Source organism: Aulonocara stuartgranti (genome assembly GCF_965226115.1).
Source record: "Aulonocara stuartgranti genome assembly, chromosome: 3".
NCBI lineage: Eukaryota > Metazoa > Chordata > Actinopteri > Cichliformes > Cichlidae > Aulonocara > Aulonocara stuartgranti.
The window spans coordinates 42,888,488-42,900,916 of NC_138941.1; the positions used below are offsets into that span (position 1 = coordinate 42,888,488).

General features: G+C 42.4%; 1 pseudogene across 1 annotated transcript in view; it reads left to right on the forward strand.

Moving 5' to 3' along the window:
- LOC309703066 (Fc receptor-like protein 5) overlaps nt 1-12,429 on the forward strand; it is a 55,641-nt pseudogene that overhangs the window by 17,288 nt on the left and 25,924 nt on the right. The window contains exons 6-8 of the transcript in view: nt 8,071-8,337; nt 8,821-9,085; nt 9,202-9,480. The product of the transcript in view is annotated as an Fc receptor-like protein 5 (transcript). The remainder of the gene's footprint in view (nt 1-8,070; nt 8,338-8,820; nt 9,086-9,201; nt 9,481-12,429) is intronic.

Below are 12,429 nucleotides of genomic sequence, written 5' to 3' on the forward strand. Positions count from 1 at the left end.
ATATCTCTCAACAAGGCTACAGAACAAGACTTTTGGTCATCACCATAAGTCAGGTAATACATCACAGCATCTTCTGATGTGGTGTTCTACACATACTCAAATAGTTTGGACAGAGGGCTGGACTTCGGTTTAATCGAAGTAATCAATATCAGTCTTTGGTTTAAAGAAGGATGTAATTCAAAACATTTGTAAATTAAATACTAGAAATACATACTTTAAATTTCTACATGGTAGAGTTGCATAAACTTGATCCGCGTCTGGACTTCTTTAAGTTGCTTGAAGACGTTTCACCTCTCATCCGAGAAGCTTCTTCAGTTCTAAGGTCAAATGGTGGAGAGTCCCAGATATAAACCTAGTGGGAGTGACCCCCCCACAGAGGGACAAAAGGACCCCCTGATGATCCTCTAATCGCCTGACCCAAGGTGTGAAACTGGGTGTGGGTCCCAATCAGCCAGAGTTTCGGGTGAGTTCATTGTGAAACCTGGCCCCACCTTATCATGCGAATTCCTGAGATCAGATGGCCCAGGATGTGAGTGGGCGTTAAGGCATCTGGGAAGGGATCTCACAACAGTTGCCCATAGTGGACCTCATCACAGCCACAGAATCTGCCATACGGATTAATAAATTATCACAGACAGAAGCAGAGCAAATCAAGATGAAAGTCTCAGCCACGCTCTCCAGTGCCAAAGTCCCTCCATCCAACCTCACAATACAGGAAAAGAAGGCAGTCGCTTCAATGAGCAAAGACCACAACATTACTGTTTTACCAGCTGATAAGGGAAGATGCACAGTGGTCCTAAACACTACAGATTACCATACAAAGATCACTACTCTCCTCAGGGACAACAATACCTACGAAGCCTTAAAGCGAGACCCCACAAGCAGCTACAAAAAGAAAGTTATAGCTTGCCTTCAAGAATTTGAAAAGGACAAAATTATTGACCGCCTTACATATCACCGCCTTTACCCAGGGGATGCCATACCCTGCATTTACGGACTTCCTAAAATCCACAAGGAAGCTGTCCCACTCAGACCCATAGTCAGTAGCATAAACTCAGCCACTTATAACATTGCTAAACACCTTGCTACCATCCTTGCTCCTCTCGTGGGGAACACCCCACACCACATCAAGAACTCCACCGACTTCACCGACAAGGTCCAGAAACTTACCCTGGATCCAGATGAAACCATGGTGTCCTTTGATGTAGTCTCTCTCTTCACTTGCATACCCACCACGGAGGCCGTGGAGACTGTCAGAAAACGACTACAAGAAGACAGCTCCTTGGAGGACAGGACCAACTTCACACCCGATCAGATCTGCACACTGTTAGACCTCTGCCTCACCACTACATATTTCAAATACAACGAAGGCTTTTACAGACAAAAACATGGCTGTGCCATGGGCTCCCCCGTGTCACCTATTGTAGCCAACCTTTACATGGAGGAAGTGGAAAGGAAGGCTCTTGGCTCTTTCAAAGGAAGAGTACCCAGCCACTGGTACAGATATGTAGACGACACATGGGTCAAAATCAAGACACAAGAAGTGGAATCCTACACTGCGCACATTAACGCTGTGGATAAAAACATCAAGTTCACCAGGGAAAACACAAAGGACAACTGTTTGCCTTTCCTGGACTGCGCTGTGCACATTGAAGAGAAGGGCAACCTCAACATCGAAGTTTACCGGAAGCCCACACACACGGACCAGTACCTCCTCTTTGACTCCCATCACCCTCTGGAACACAAACTTGGAGTAATTAGGACCCTACACCACCGGGCAGAACATGTTCCCTCTAAGCCTGAAGGAAAAAAGAAGGAACACACACATGTAAAGGAAGCACTCAAAACGTGCGGCTATCCTAAATGGGCGTTCTTAAAGTCAGCAAAGAGGCACAGAAAAGAAGACCAGACACCAGCGAGGGAGGATAAGAAAGACAGACGCAACAACATTGTCATCCCCTATGTTGCCGGTGTATCAGAAAAACTCAGGAGGGTTTTCTCCAAGCATGACATCCCGGTGCATTTCAGACCCAGCAACACGCTCAGACAAAAACTGGTTTACCCGAAAGACAAAACGCCAAAACACAGACTTAACAATGTGGTGTATGCTGTACAGTGCAGCGAGGAATGCCCAGACCTCTACATTGGAGAGACCAAACAGCCACTTCACAAGCGCATGGCACAACACAGAAGAGCCACCTCCACAGGACAAGACTCAGCAGTCCATCTGCATCTTAAGGATAAAGGACACTCTTTCGAGGATGCCAATGTTCACATTTTGGACAGAGAGGACAGATGGTTTGAAAGAGGAGTGAAAGAAGCCATCTATGTCCACTGTGAGCGACCATCTTTGAACAGAGGCGGTGGTTTACGACACCAACTCTCCGCCATCTATAATCCAGTTTTGAGATCCCTTCCCAGACGCCTTAATGCCCACTCACATCCTGGGCCATCTGACCTCAGGAATTCGCATGATAAGGTGGGGCCAGGTTTTACAATGAACTCACCCGAAACTCTGGCTGATTGGGACCCACACCCAGTTTCACACCTTGGGTCAGGCGATTAGAGGATCATCAGGGGGTCCTTTTGTCCCTCTGTGGGGGGTCACTCCCACTAGGTTTATATCTGGGACTCTCCACCATTTGACCTTAGAACTGAAGAAGCTTCTCGGATGAGAGGTGAAACGTCTTCAAGCAACTTAAAGAAGTCCAGACGCTTTTCTTTCCAAGCTCCTTTGACTACGATGACCTGGATAACTGAGAACCTTCACAGACATAAACTTGATCCACAACATGTAGCTTTTGAAACAAACCTTTTTTTTTTGTTTTTATTTTAATTGCAGCTTTTAAATAAGTTTTTCACATCATCTATTTGGATTTTCTTTCCTGATTTTTGACATTTAGTCAGATGCTCAGGTCTAATCTGTATGTTGATGTCCAAGTAAGACAAAGAATTGTTTCCAGATCAAATGTGTTAGTACTTAATGTTACTTTGATATGCCGTCAGATAAAAAAAAGTAACACTGAATATAAATGTTGTCTTTAGATTTCGTGTTAAGCTTTAGCTACAGTTCAGCCACACAGTGAGTCATTTCCTGTGTTTGGAGTCACAGCCAAATTTAAAACATATTTCCAGCACAAAGTGAGAACATTCACAGATCTATTCTGAGGCTGAGCGAGCTTTTTCACTTCAGTGCTACATGATAATCTTTAATCGAACTATGAAATACATCATATATGTTTTTATGAAGTATGGGGGAAACATCTTAACATATTTCTTGTTATAATCAATCAAAAGCAAAGACTACAAAGCTCTAAACTCTACAAAACTTTGATATTTATAAGTTAGAAGTAAACAACAATAAAAATGCACCCGTGATTTCCATTATCCACTGGACATTAAAATAAATAAATAAATGAAAAGACAGAATAAATGTGAGTTCAGGGAGAGAGAGAGAGAGAGAGAGAGAGAGAGAGAGAGAGAGAGAGAGAGAGAGAGAGAGAGAGAGAGGTACATCAGACCGACAGTTACTTTGAAAAAAATAAATAAATAAAATTGAGTTGCGGCTCAAACAGCATAAAGGACACTGCCTAAGAACAACACATATAACTGCAAAACTAAACTGTTCTAAAAAAAAAAAAAAGATTTGGCTTGATGAATGCTGGGACACCACTTTTGTCCAATCAGACCAAGATAAATGTGTTCAGATGGAGTCCAGAACAGGACTAGGTCTTGCTGTGTGTGCAGAGTCCCCAAGGTAGTAATGTTATGACAACCAGTACATATACATTTTTTTTTTTAAGATTTATAGATGGCACTATGAATATCTGTGGATATATAAAATTACTGGCTGATAAGGTGACTCCAAGTTCCCAGAGACCTGACAGAAGATGAACATTGCAGATTAAAATTGTTTCACAGGACACTTAAAAATGCCGTGAGAGTTTTCGAAGAAGTAAAAGGCAAAAACTATGAACTGACTTCCTGACTTGGAACAAAATACACATTTGTATATTATAGAGAAAGACATGTGAAACACAACATGTGAAAGAAACCTATATGTGTTTGCAATGGACAGGAAATGTAAACATGTCAAACAACTGCTGTGGTCAAAGCTACAGGAACTGTTTGAGGTAGGTGTAAAAGCGAAGGAAGCACAGAGAGGTGAAAGACAGAAAAAAAAGTCAGAGAAAAACTGACCTTATCTGGTTTAAGTTCAGCTTCTATTTCTGCATTTATTATTCATAGAAAACACTTTGTGATCATCTGCATCACATCAGAGTGGATCAGAGTGCAGTGATGATGGGGCACACTTTGCTCTGTATGACGGGGTTATTCTGTAAGTACATTTTTGATGTTGTTTGATGTATTATTTGTTAGAATTACAGTGCATCACTGCTTTAAAACAATTTAACTGGGAGTTCAAACTGAGAATATTTTGATGATTTTAAAGCAAAATGTTGGTTGCTGTTTTGGCTCAGTTTAGGGTGGAACATTTTGTTGGATACACCACTGTTTTTGGAGTTGACTCATTGTTATTGTTTAAAATTTGTTACATTATTAGTTTTTTAAACTATTAACAATTTAAAAATTTAGGTTTTTTGTTTCCTTAAATTTTGAAATGTCCTGATATTAGTTTATATGCACAGAAACCTTTTGATGAATTTTGGAAATTCACTTTTACAAAATGCCCGGATTCATCATGAGTCAGTTTCTGTCAGTTTGAGCCTCATGACTTTTTCATCTTTACTTCAGTGCTCATTACGTTCTCCTATAGAAATACTCAAGGTGAGGTGTTTTTCCTCTTCATCCTATTTATAATATATGTATAATGTTGCTAGAGCATTCGTGTGACACTACAAATTACTAGTGCTCTCCCAGTGTTGCTTTCTCAGGCGAGCTCTAAACTTTAAGCTGGATCCATTTAAACTTTAAAGGTTACTGTCCCACTGCCTATTAAAGGAAGCATGGAAATCACTTTAGTTTGTTTGCAGATCAAAGTGAAATTTATTTGATTTGGTTGCTCAGATATTCTTGGTGTGTGTTCTGTGTGAAAAAGACTTCCAACTGACCCTCTTCCAGCTGTCTTAGGGTGAGAGACGGGTACAGTCAAGTTACTTTTTTCATGCTTGATGGAAATGTATTTACTGTGTAGTTCAAAGACTTTAATGATTTTGTGCTGGACACATAAGTGTAAGAAAATACCTGGCTGTATTTTGTACTGCAGCTTTTAGTGTCTCATCAACAACGTGTGGCTCTTTACAAAGCAGCAACAGTGTACTTGATAATTATATCTATGATAGGAAGGAAAAGGTCATTATATTCTTTACTGTAAACCATGTTTCTTCATATAAATATCCACAGCGGTTTGACCCTGTCTGAATTCAGTATTTTAAAAAGTAGGGCTGCCACATACATTAACAGCGTCATTGTGTTTGTGATTTAAGTTGTCATCGATGTTTGTGAGGGTAGTTATGCTCAGTAAAGTTAGCAATAAAGTTTCTAAAAAATATAAAAAAGCATAACAAGGAACAAATAAAACAAAATGTCTGTTTCTGTAAGACCTCAGTCAAGTTTTAAGACATTAATTTTTAAACTTATTTTAATCTAGCAGTGTGTTCAAATTAATTTTCAGGTGTAAAAACACCTCTAATTAGTTCCAGCAGTGTATGAATGCAGGTAGAGGGGAGTTTAGTTTAACTATTTATATTTTTATATGTTGATATTTATTGTCTTTTATTCATACATTTGTGTGCTTGGAGGTTTGTAAATATAAAAACAAATTATAAATAGTTTAAAAAAATTGTAAATAATGTATCTTTACATGTGAGAAGACAAATGTTTGATACTAGTGATGGTTTATGACAAACAGTATTTAACATGTCAAATAAAATAAATGTTCTTCACAATTAAACAAGTATTGGACTTGTGATCTCTTCATTTCATTTTTAGCCGCTCAGTCAGCTCACATACAGTGGCTTGCGGTCCCCTTGAACTTTTCCACATTTTGTCACATCACAGCCATAAACATGAATCAATTTTATTGGAATTGCACGTGAAAGACCAATACAAACACGTGAGAAGTGGAACCAAAATCATACATGATTCCAAACATTTTTTACAAATAAATAACTGAAAAGTGGGGTGTGCGTAATTATTCAGCCGCCCGAGTCAATACTTTGTAGAACCACCTTTTGCTGCAATTACAGCTGCCAGTCTTTTAGGGTATGTCCCTGCCAGCTTTGCACATCTAGAGACTGAAATCCTTGCCCATTCTTCTTTGCAAAACAGCTCCAGCTCAGTCAGATTAGATGGACAGCGTTTGTGAACAGCAGTTTTCAGATCTTGCCACAGATTCTCGATTGGATTTAGATCTGGACTTTGACTGGGCCATTCTAACACATGGATATGTTTTGTTTTAAACCATTCCATTGTTGCCCTGGCTTTATGTTTAGGGTCGTTGTGCTGCTGGAAGGTGAACCTCCGCCCCAGTCTCAAGTCTTTTGCAGACTCCAAGAGGTTTTCTTCCAAGATTGCCCTGTATTTGGCTCCATCCACCTTCCATCAACTGTGACCAGCTTCCCTGTCCCTGCTGAAGAGAAGCACCCCCAGAGCATGATGCTGCCACCCCCATATTTGACAGTGGGGATGGTGTGTTCAGAGTGATGTGCAGTGTTAGTTTTCCGCCACACGTAGCGTTTTGCATTTTGGCCAAAAGTTCCATTTAGGTCTCATCTGACCTGAGCACCTTCTTCCACATGTTTGCTGTGTCCCCCACATGGCTTGTGGCAAACTGCAAATGGGACTTCTTATGGTTTTCTGTTAACAATGGCTTTCTTCTTGCCACTCTTCCATAAAGGCCAACTTTGTGCAGTGCATGACTAATAGTTGGACAGATTCCCCCACCTGAGCTGTAGATTTCTGCAGCTTGTCCAGAGTCACCATGGGCCTCTTGGCTGCATTTCTGATCAGCGCTCTCCTTGTTCAGCCTGTGAGTTTAGGTGGACGGCCTTGTCTTGGTAGGTTTACTGTTGTGCCATACTCCTTCCATTTCTGAATTTCTTGAACAGTTTTCCATGGGATGTTCAAGGCTTGGGAAATATTTTTGTAGCCTAAGCCTGCTTTAAATTTCTCAATGACTTTATCCCTGACCTGTCTGGTGTTTTCTTTGGACTTCATGGTGTTGTTGCTCCCAATATTCTGTTAGAGAACCTCTGAGGCCGTCACAGAGCAGCTGTATTTGTACTGACATTAGATTACACACAGGTGCACTCTATTTAGTCATTAGCACTCATCAGGCAATGTCTATGGGCAACTGACTGCACTCAGACCAAAGGGGGCTGAATAATTACGCACACCCCACTTTGCAGTTATTTATTTGTAACAAATGTTTGGAATCATGTATGATTTTGTTCCACTTCTCACATGTACACCACTTTGTGTTGGTCTTTCACGTGGAATTCCAATAAAATTGATTCATGTTTGTGGCTGTAATGTGACAAAATGTGGGAAAGTTCAAGGGGGCCGAATACTTTTGCAAGCCATGAATGAGTGGAGCTGGTTTAGTTTATCTAAGAAAGGTTTATTTCTGAATCAGTGCCGGTGTGTTAGCAGCAGAAAACACGAGGGACAGAACTGAACTTTAACAAAAAGTAAGTTGTTTATTCAGGCTGATGAGAAACGCAAAAAGCAAAAGTTAAAGGTAAAATTAAACTATAACCAGAACTGGGGAAAGGTAAAGCCAGACATGGACGAACTATAACTGTAACTGTAAACATGAACATGTCTTTAGTTTGATAAATCCTGAAGTTTCTGTCTTTATCGTAGTGCTCTGTACTCTCCTCGGCACTGGACACGCTCAAGGTGACTGAAAAGTTTTGACTTTACTTCTTTCTTTTCATTTATTTAGTAAGGTTTCATCTCAAAATACTGAATCTTAATTACAGTTCACCTATGTTTTATATGTAATTATTATTCAATATATGAACAGTGTATGAACATACTGTCACAGATTGTGTTGTGCATAAAAGTGTTTCAGGCTGTTAACTTTGTGGTTGTGTTGGATTCTAGCTGCTCTGCTAACTATTGAACCCAACTGGTCCAGTTTTTTCTTCGGTGAGTTTGTTACCTTCAAATGTGACATGAATGAAGGAGAAGACACTGACTGGGAATACAAAACCAACAAGGATGGTCGAGAAGTTGTCCCCTACAGCACATACAAAGAGTACACATTAGAAATTAAATATTCAAGTCACGGTGGAGAATATCAGTGCTGTGGTCGCAGGAGGGGATCATCTTATACAAAGATCAGTAATACTGTCTCTGTAACTATGTTAGGTAAGTCCTCAATGACTAATAATGTGATGATTCCTCTTGAAATACAGATGTAAATTCTCAATACATTAATGTCAGCACTACAATACTCACACTCTGTCATTTATTATTACTGTATGTGTGTATTTTATTGTATAAATAAAATAACTGTGGATGAAATAAATTTTAAATAAGGAGAAGAAGAAACGTCAAAAGCTTAAAAAAAATTAAGGTGATGTTTCTGTTATCTAAACCTGAAACTAGGCAGATCCCTCTGAACCCATCATTGTGTTTCCTTCAACAGTGAACTCCATTAGTTTACATCCAGTGACTTATTCAGGCCTGAGATTGGACAAACATTTATACTGTGTTTATTTAGAGATCTACAACCTGAATTACTGCAGCTCTGTCACCATGTTGAGACAGAAAAATGGCAAACATTTGAAATGTTTTAAACTACCTTTATAATGGATGAAGTGTACATTTTCTTCTCTTTTTTCATAACAGCATATAGACCCAGGGCCACACTGACAGCAGGAACAAAAATCATACCAGTAGGGGGCAGTGTGACACTGACCTGCTCTGTGCAGAGCTCTGATGGATGGATATTTGAGTGGTTCAGACAAACCCAAACAACCTCTGAAGGTAAAATCAGAGATCAACAAAACAGATATCAGAGTATCTGAAGGAGGAATCTACAGCTGCAGAGGAACAAGAGGAAACCCAGTTTACTACACTGATAGAAGTGATGATGTCACCATTGAGATAACCTGTGAGTTCAGTCATTTAGTTTGAAATATACATTCACTCATGATTATCAAACATACAGTGTTAAGTTTTCTGTGTTGATTTCATGTTTGTATCTCAACTGTTAATATGTGTAAACAGTTTCCAATAAAGTTGTTGTAAAACAACGACCCAACTGGCCTCAGATATTCAGAGGTGAGACGATCACTCTGACATGTGAGGTGGAGGAAGGAGGTGAAACCACTGAGTGGGAGTATGAATGGAGAGGACCCAGGACACCCACACAGTGGACACACAATAATGATGTGACATTCAGAGTTTCTGAGTCCAGCAGTGGAGACTACATGTGTAAGAGTCGACGCAGAGATGACTCATATTCTTCAACAGAGTGGAGTGAAGCCTTCACATTGTCAGCATCAAGTAAGTCATGTTTGTTGTGTGATCTCCATTTGACAAATGTCATCATGGTCAGCACAGGATGAATTCAATGGTCTACAAAGCATGTTACATTGTTGGTCAGACAAAGAGCTGCAGCTGATAGTAGCCTCATTGTAGACAGTTTGTCACCACTTTGTGTCATGAACCTTCAGCTGGTATAGAGATGCCAATGCTGACCTGCTGCTCCATCACCTGAGGACAATGATGACATAATAATAATTTCAAAGAAATAGCAGCAAATCTACAATTTCTATAAGAAAGAATAAGTCACTCTGGTCTGTCATGTCATAAAGCACTGCCATTTGTTAAAATATAACATACACATGACCTGGTTTAATACAAAAAGCAATGATGACCAATCACTTTAGTGAAAGTATTCAGTGTTGGGTGCTGAGAGAGGTCAGACCCGAATGCAGACACTGAAAACCGACTTGAACTGAGAGTGAACCTTTATTACGGCAGAGCAGAATACAAACAAAAGCAAAAGGTGAAAGAGACTAAACAAGCAAAAGCTAAACTGGGAAAACGTTAAAAAAACCAAAATAAGAAATTAAAGATCTGAGACGTGGGAACTGGAACATCAAAACCTGAGAAATGCAGTTTGTGATAAACAGGAGAAACGCAGCCGAATCGACAGGGAACAAAGGGAAACACACACAGTACATACAGTGGGTAACGAGGGAATACATAACAGGGAGGCACAGCTGAACCTAATCTGATGAGAGAAGACAGGGAGGAAAAATACAGAATAGACTGACGCAGCACATGGGACTGTCGAAGCAAAACAGGAATACATGAACATAGAAACCAGGAGTACTAGACGTAACACAAGGAACACAAGAGAGGCACAGTGACAAAACGAAAGGGCTAGAATAATAACTGAAGTACCAAAGAATAACAAAGGGAACTAGAAATACAAAAGGCAAAACCATGAAAAACCACTAAATAACGGAGTCACCATGTCAGGTTAAGGCTGTGTGCAGGTAGGAGTGGAAGTAGAAGGACCCAAAGTGCAGACACTCGGAGGCAGAAAGTGGCTCAAAACTCAGCTTTTATTGCTGGATGGCAAAAAGTAACAGAAATCTGAAATCCAAAAATCCAAATAAACTTACATGACCAGGCAAACGGACCACACAGCATAAATGAGAGTAGATCACAACACAGACACAAAGAAACACGGGGCTTAAATACACAGAGGGAGCAATCAGGGATTGGGTAACAGGAGGGAAACACAGCTGGGGCAAATCTAGCCTAACGAGACAAGGGGAAGCAAAACCAGACACATTAACATCAGACATGGACTTTCAAAGTAAAACAGGAAACATAACACAGACTCACAGGCAGGCACTATAACAAAGGGAACAAAGACGTGGGACCAGGGCAGACACAGACACTGACTGGATGTGGGGATACAGCAGACAGGGGAGACAGCAACTATGGAACACAGACAGAAAACCAGAACACTAAAACTCTAACCAAACCCCACCCAGAGAACCTAAACTAAGAATGATCCTAAACCCATAAAGCAAAGCTAGAATATAATGAAATAACAAAATCAAAGAACCAAAAAACACAAAACACTGGGTCAACGACCCAGGGACCCTAACAGTACTCCCCCCTTAAGGGCTGGCTTCCAGACAGCCCAAACCAGAACACCAAAAACAACCCAAACAGGGCGGGCGGTGGGGGAAAAACAGGACGGAGGGCACGAAACAAATGATACACACCGAGCCAGAAACCAAAACACAGGGAACAAAGTCCAAAACAACAGCACTAAAGCCCAGGAACAGTCCAAAAGCAAACAAACAAAAGAGCCCATGAAAGGCGCAGAGTCTCAAAAAAGTTCAGGGGGGCGGCCCGGAGGCTGATGGCACAACAGTCCAAACCCGGGCAGGTCAGGGGGGCGGCCCGGAGGCTGACGGTCCAAGAGCCCAGAAAACAGTTCAGGAGGCCGGGAGGCACCGGCGGCGGCGTAGTTCAGGGGGCCGGCCATGATGGCAACGACGTCCAGTCATCGGCCGGACGGGACGTGCAGGCCCAGACAGCATGGGGACCTCAGGAGCAGACGAAGCTGAACACTCGGAGGCTGGACCCGGTGGAGCTGCAGAGGCCGAGGCTGGACCCGGTGGTGGCTGAATGGCCTCGCCAGAACCATCAGCAGACACTGGGATGTGCTGGCTGGGTCCGCCAGAACCATCAGCAGACACTGGGATGTGCTGGCTGGGTCCGCCAGAACCATCAGCAGACACTGGGATGTGCTGGCTGGGTCCGCCAGAACCATCAGCAGACACTGGGATGTGCTGGCTGGGTCCTCCCGGACCCCCAGCGGACGAGACAGGTGGCTGAACGGGCCCCTCGGACTCTCCAGCGGACGAGACAGGTGGCTGAACGGGCCCCTTGGATCCTCCAGCGGGAACAGACGGCTGAAGCAATTCCTCGGCCCCTCCAACGGGAACAGACGGCTGAAGCGGCTCCTCGGACCCCCCAGCAGGAAGAGACGGCTGAAGCAGTTCTCCAGAACCCCCAGCAGGAACAACAGGTGGCAGAACAGAAGATTGAGGAGAGGAGCGACGGTGGCGTCGTTTCCTTCTGAATGAGGGAACTGAAACTGGCGGAGAAACGGAGACGACCTCCTCATCCTCCGACCACATGGCCGCCAGGAAAAAGGCAGGCGAATGGGCAGGCGAACAAGGTCCCGGCTGGTGTGAGGAAGGAGAGGCAGTCTGAGGTAGCGACGAGGCAGGTGGTGAGTGTGCGTTGTCCTGGGGCGGCGGTAAAGAAGTGGAGGTGGAGGTAGAGAGAACAAGCTCGCCAGCCCTGACTTGCTCCCTCCAGGCAGCTATGGAGCTGCCCAGCACAGTGTCCATAGAAAGCTGAGTAAGCCGAGGGTTGCTCCGAATGATGGCATCTACCGCGCTTAGCCCAACTGCC